We start from the raw sequence: 6,893 nt of genomic DNA, 5'->3' as shown, positions 1-6,893 counted from the left end.
CTATTCATAATTATGATAGTCAAAGTTTAGCATGTTGAGAGGGTGAACTGACGACTCCATCCCACCTTCTTCATTGAACTCAATAGGGATACTTATCAATAGTCGTAATCAGTGATGGCTAAGGACTTTGATCTCCCACACAAAGGTCCGTCTTCTTGCTCAATCAATTTGTATCCTTTGCTCCACTAGATGAGTTTCCCGTGATGGTATCTCTGCTCCAGATATGGGTACTCCAAACAAGGAATTAACCGCCCATCAACCAGCTTTAAGCTCTTTTGTAGGTCTCAAATCATCCCTAGCATGGACCTGCAATGCATTTTTCTATATTAGCATACTTAGAAATAATAAGGTTTAATCTTATTAAGACTAACCTTATTTTTAAACTCTACTCCCTCTGCAGATCAGCTAGTAGAGCCGTAGACCTATTTTTCCCTATCCTGACAATCTTGTAGGGGCCATCCCATCTAGGTTCCAGCTTCCCTATGCGCATCATAGTATAGAACTAATTGCTCTTTTTTAAAGGTGTACTTCTTTGCTTTAAGGTCATGCAGCTGCTTCATCCGACATTTAGCTACCTCCTAGTATATGAGGCACATTTTTCGGGCGTGAAGATGGCGCTTCTTCCTCTACATTTTCTTCATCTTTCTCTCTCCATGATTTGTTACTAAATGTCATGTGGCATAAAATGCCCCAATTCCCCAAAGGTCACAACCCAGTTGGCCCAAAGTTTGGCCCAAAGTTTGGCCACCCTTTCAAATCTTACCCATCTTGTGGCCATTTCCTCATCCGGCATCCGATTCGAGTGCTGTAAATTTCTGCGCGTCTGGCTTGACATCCCGCATTGACTGGAAACTCCTGAAAACCTGCCTGACAGTCTAAAAAATTATCAAAAATCCACAAGTGTCGCTCGGGTGCCTTTTAAAAGTCGTCTTTCACTTGGTGCTTAAAATCATCCTAGCTGGAGCCGCCTTCGATGTTGAATACTTTTTGCCTAGATCCCAGATTTTTTGGCAAATTTTAAGCGCATCCCGGGCTCAAAAATCTGCTCTCATTATTTTTGGCCAATTGCTAAGGAGTGAATCCTTCTTTCGGAATGCATCAAGCACTCGATCCGGGATCAATTGCGACTTAGCAAGATCCCCAAGAGTTTGACTGTTAACCCTTGTATCCTTGGGTTAGGGCCGTACCCTATTAACCCAACTTAACTAAAACCTTAAGTGCTATTAGCATTAAATATGTTATTTCAATTTACTGATTGGTCCTTTGCTTCCAAGCAAATATCTAATCCCCATATCTTGGTCACTTTACCCAAGAAAGGTACTATATCAGGACGATTATTCATCCTCTTTTACACAAGGAATAGTGAGATTCAGTAATAGCCCAACATAATGAAGTCATAAGAGCATATTACATAAGTGGAGATACTCGAAATGCCAAAATACTATTTGGATCCAAAGTTTGAAGACATTGAGGAACTTGTGATTAAACTAAATTAGACTTTCAATAAATTTTGTCATTATTCTAGAGGTACTAAACTAGAAAGCATCAGCTAGAGCTTTCCAAAGCTAAAAGATGACATTAGTATTGAGGCATATTTACATGCAGTCTTCTATGAAGGGACTGCAAATACAATCAAGCAAATAATAAATACACATGAATGGGTGGTAGATTTGAAGCTTCTCGTAACAACTGTGCTTCAATCAATGCATGGAACTCTTCAAGAATTGCTTCAAACGTATTGCAAGTGGGCAGAAAAACATAATTGTCGTGAAAATAAAGGGACATGCCAGCAAAAGTGTTAAACCTCATCAATGAATGGCAAGAAATTGAAGCATAATGGCAACAAGAGCTCTCAGCTACTACAAGATTGGACGAGGGAGAAGCAACAACTACAGTGGGGATGAACGATCGCATAGTAGCCATCCAACTGTTGGGAGTGGAGGATATGATATGTGCCCTTTTAATTCAACATCTTTTCTAGAGAGTTTCACAATTGGAAAAGAGGGTGAACTTACAATCGGTACATTTGATGACATTCAAAAATTGCACTGAATGAGTATGCTCCTTGCATTTGCCATCAAGAATCAGCACGGACCTTTGCCATCTGCAGCGCTAAGTATCCGTCTAGTGTAGAAGAAATGGAAACCCATTTTGTTTGACTATTAGATGATCAAACATTTGAAAATATTGTTTCATATTAGTTGGATGCCTATGAATATGGTTGCTCAATCATGAGCTGCTCATTCAGAGATGACAACAGTGTTTACGATTGTACTGGAACATCATATGCCATCCCAGAGGTAAATGAGCTTTCCAAGGGTCGTATATTAGTGTTTCTGATTGAGGATGGAAAGCTGCAACTGATAACGGGAAAAGAGACGAAAGGTGCTGTGTATAATTTGAATGCATTCAATGGAAAGCTTTCAGCTGGTATGAACCAAAAGATTCAATTTGTATAAGTAGACATCTCGAGAAGATGGCACACGAGAGCTGCAGTTAGAATGTGGCCATCATGGTCATATCTTAGCTCTCTATGTGCAGAGACAAGGGGACTTAATTGTTGTTGCTGACCTCATGAAGTCAATCTCACTTCTGATATACACGCCTGAGGAGGGTGCCATTGAGAAATGAGCTTGAGATTACAATGCAAACTGGATGACTGCTTCTGAACGTAGATGGCAGGCAAGATGGTGCCTAGATTAAGACGAGTGCTAAATCGCAGTTCAAAAACTGATGATGCAAGAAATCGCCAAAGGGGACACGAAACTTGACAGGCAGTTCCTTTACGACAGTCTCGGTAGAGTATCTTGTTCCTTGGCTATCAACACAGAGCTCTCACAAGATTGAGCAGCAGAAAAGATAGATGTAACAAGGTTATACTATGATCGTGTTGTCAGTGCAAGGATGATCAATAGTTCGTCAAACTGAAGCAGCAATATGGAGAACGATAGATCCCATTATCTATAGCAGACCTGAAGCTCACGAAAAAGGATAGAAAATCAAAGGATGAAGTATCTTACGAGCCTTACTATTCAACATTTAGTGCAATTGTGCTGATGTCACACAATCTGGAGAAAGACGACTGGAGGTTCTGAGTGGTCTGGGGGAGGGAAGGCCATAGTAGTGGTCTATGCATCTCGATGTTGTGAGGATGACGGTTTGCAGCACCATAATCACGGTGGAAAGGAGAACTACGCAGTCGTCGATATTAGCTTATAGTGTCCTTACGACGAAGGGAGAAGTGAAAGAAGATCAATTGGGTTGGCCGTTTCAGCATGGACGTATGAGTGTCTGTGTGTAATTACAGAGGGTGTCTTCTCTGATTTTGGATGGCAGGCAATTGCAGATGAGGAAGATGATTGGCGGCACACTACAACAGAAACGAGGCATAGACGCGCATGTTAGACGCGCAAAGTCGGGCGCATCTATAATTGCGTCTATAACTGCATGTAAACGTGCGTGTAAATAGATGCGAATTGTGCGTCTATATATCCGCGCAAATAGACGCTAATATAGACGCGCCAGCAAACGCACAATTATTTAACCACCGAAAATTGCAATTCACATAATTAAAAAACCAAATTTAATAATTATTTAACCACCTGAAATTGATTCTTGAGCATGCACGTGTGCGTATGATAAAAACCATAGAATTAAGAAATATACACATTGAATCATTGAATTAAAAAAATAGAGTTAATGATTACTCGAAGTACCATTGGCATCCTCGAAGTGAGCAAGGACACCACAATCTTGGGTATTTATATTTTCATCTTTACGTTGAGTTCGAAGATGTTTACCCTCACACCAAAGTGCATTGAATAATGTGCACTAGTTGTAAAAGATAAAAGATCAAACTAGACATGCTGGACCCTCACGAGGTGTTCAAATAACTAGACATGCTGGACCCTCGGGAGATGTCTGTAGCAAAATATACTGGGTAGATGAAAGAGCCCTTAAGCTATGGTACACTTACTTGGGCCTTAAAACAAAGATCAGCATTACTCCTACTCTAGACTTGGATAAAAGTGTCAGTGAAGACTCGAGTGTTTTATGGCTCGAGACTCAATCTATGAATGAAAAAACATCACGTCCACATCTAGGTTCTATCCCACCCTTCAAGTTCAAAAAGGGCATGGGGTTTGGAATTCCTGGCTTTTTTAAAGGCAAGACAAAACCATTGAATAGTTTGATGGAAGGCCCTCCCTTTCTCTATTTTGAAAATATTGAGAACATTTCCAATTCAGAGTGGGAGACCATCAAACGGCATTTTAATGGCATAGATCCAGAGTTCACAGACTCTAGATATTTTTCAGCATGCTATAGGCTGAGGTGGTTATGTTTATAACCTTCTAGTAGATGGAAGAAGGTTGATCCTTCCCCCTGCTCCCATGACAATCTTTGAGGTGCTTCTGAAAACAAAGAAGTATTGGCCCCCATGGGATCCGAGAGAGAAGCTGAATTGCATAAACACACGGGGTGCCCTAGCACTATATGTGGACTGATCAGAAAAATATTTTCTTCCCACAAAGAAAGAAAGATACATTCTTATCTTCAACATGATATTGTCCTGACATGCAAAATATGGAACTTGGTTTGGGTCAGCCCAGGCCAAGCTGCCCCACTTGAACCCCATGAGATTGTGCTAGTGCTTGGATATGATCGTGACCACACTTGAGGCTGCTCTACCCTTTCAAATCGGTATGATGCATTGGGCAACTCATTTCAGGTCAATACTATTGCGTACAGTCTTTCACCACTGAAAGAATTATATCCGCAAGGTTTAACAGTTCTGCCCTTATTCTTGAGCCTTGGTGGGAAAGAAGTAGCATTGCACAAATTGGGTATAATTTTGAAGGCTGTTGTTATTGTGGAGATCAATGATAAATGTAAAAACATAATAGCCAGCTAGTGGAACAAAATCTTCCCCACAGGCCGATTTCAAATGGAGGATGATGTTAGAGATCTTACTGATGATAAGTTGGCTGAGATTGTGGATGCAGTGGGAAAGATTGTGGATGCCAATTCATAGCATGAGTAGATTGATGTAAATGAGTTGGCTTGTGCATATGCAAGCTATTCCAATCATGTCAAGGTGCACTTATAGCTCATATATCTTTGATTGATTGATGGATAATATGCCTTTCTCTATCTCTTTTGTGTACATCATCATTGCATTATCTTTCTCTTTCTAAAAACCATTCGTGCTTTATCCACCTATTGATACGTAAGTGGGATAATATGCAATTGTAAGTGGGATGGTCTAGTAAGTCACTACATATATATGTGCCAATTGACTTGCCAATGTGTTATCTCTTATCCTCAAGCTTTGCTATATATGTCACCACATAGGTCAATTGATTCCCTAAATGCATGCATTGATTGGATAGGGCATGCCCTATACAAATATGATTGGATAGGGCATGATGATTGGATGTATATATAAATCAAAGGTTGACTTGTGCATTTGCAATATGTCACCACATAGGTCAATTGATTCCCTAATTATGCATGCATTGATTCCTTAAATTGTTCCTGCGCATCTGTAAGCGTGTGTAACAGGAATTATCTGCGCATATACACGCACCATTACACGTGCTAAGAGACGCGCCACGCAAGTATAGAAAATTTTAAAGAAAGTTGTGGCTTTTTTTTCAAACTTGTGCTTTCCTGCGTTTTTTGAGCGTTTTCTGCAGTTTGAGTTCGACATCACTACTCATGTCTATCTATCACTTCATGAAGACAATGAGGCAAGGAAATAAGAGTAAAAAGAGGACAGGAGGAAAGAAGAGCCAAAGAGTAAAGAAGAAGAGCCAAACAGTAAGGAAGAGAACAAGATTGAAGCAACTTACCAAGGGAAGGGAGAAGGAGGACAAGGAGCTTGCAACCTAGCCGCCGCCACCTGTTGGAACAAGCAAAGAAGGTGAGTTCTTCTTCTCTCTCTCAATCTTGTTTGGTCTCTCTGTTTGTTTGTCTCTCTCTTCACATGCTGGATCTTGTCATCTATGGAGGTTTTTTAGCTTTGTTTTTAAAGCAAGTTTAAGAAGAAATGGTGCGACTGTGTGCATCTGCCTCAGCGCGTCCAGATGACACTTGTAGACGGGCTGTAGACACGGAAATAGATGCGCTGATAGACGCCCACAGAGACACGCTGACAGACGCAGACAGAGACGCAGGTATAGACGCGCACAGAGACGCAGGTATAGACACTGTATGTAATATGTTTTTATTTGTATAGGGTAATATGATTTTTCTTGTGTAGATGTGGAATCCTGGATCCTCCACCACCCCATTCAACAAGGAGCAATTCATAGGGGAGATGACCAATTATCTTGGTCGTCCTCCCACTGCAGATGAGGTTTTCAGTGTGATGTCTGAGACACCTATCACATCTTTGCCTACACAGGGATCAGCTGAGGTACATGGATCGGCCGAAGCACATGCATCTGCAGAAGCATGTGTATCGAGTGAGGTAGAGGGTAGTGCACCTCGAGGGAGGAGGAAGAGTGGTGCGGGAGGAAGAGGAGGTCGAGGGCTTTGTGGGGGTTGCCTAGGTGGTGGCTCTCAATCACCCTCACCGGAAAATAAGAGAGGTGAGCCTCCACAAATGTATTACTCTATCACTGATGTTGGTGGTATCTTGCATGACTTTGAGGGGAGGGAAGTGATAGCCTACTTAAGGAGTGTCATGCATGCCACATAGAAAAATTGCATGATTCCCTTGAAGCACTAGAAAAATGGTTTGTGGCAAGAGGTGCTGCAGTCAATACATAAAAGATACCCTAATCCCGAGAATTCACGATTCTCAGATGATTGGGGACGATCAAAGGTGAGAGACGCACTTCATAACAAGATGTCTCACCTTATGACGCGCTCCAAGGAGTCATTGCAGA

At 41.4% G+C, this 6,893-nt stretch overlaps 1 pseudogene; it reads left to right on the top strand.

Moving 5' to 3' along the window:
- The first annotated feature begins 2,033 nt into the window (after positions 1-2,033).
- On the top strand, positions 2,034-2,703 carry LOC148033622 (DNA damage-binding protein 1a pseudogene; annotated as a pseudogene).
- Positions 2,704-6,893: the final 4,190 nt, after the last annotated feature.

Source organism: Lygodium microphyllum, chromosome 7, assembly GCF_053477565.2.
Source record: "Lygodium microphyllum isolate KBCC chromosome 7, Lygodium_microphyllum_v1.1.10, whole genome shotgun sequence".
NCBI lineage: Eukaryota > Viridiplantae > Streptophyta > Polypodiopsida > Schizaeales > Lygodiaceae > Lygodium > Lygodium microphyllum.
Note: the sequence above shows the minus strand (reverse complement) of the source record. Positions and strands in the feature narration are given on the sequence as shown.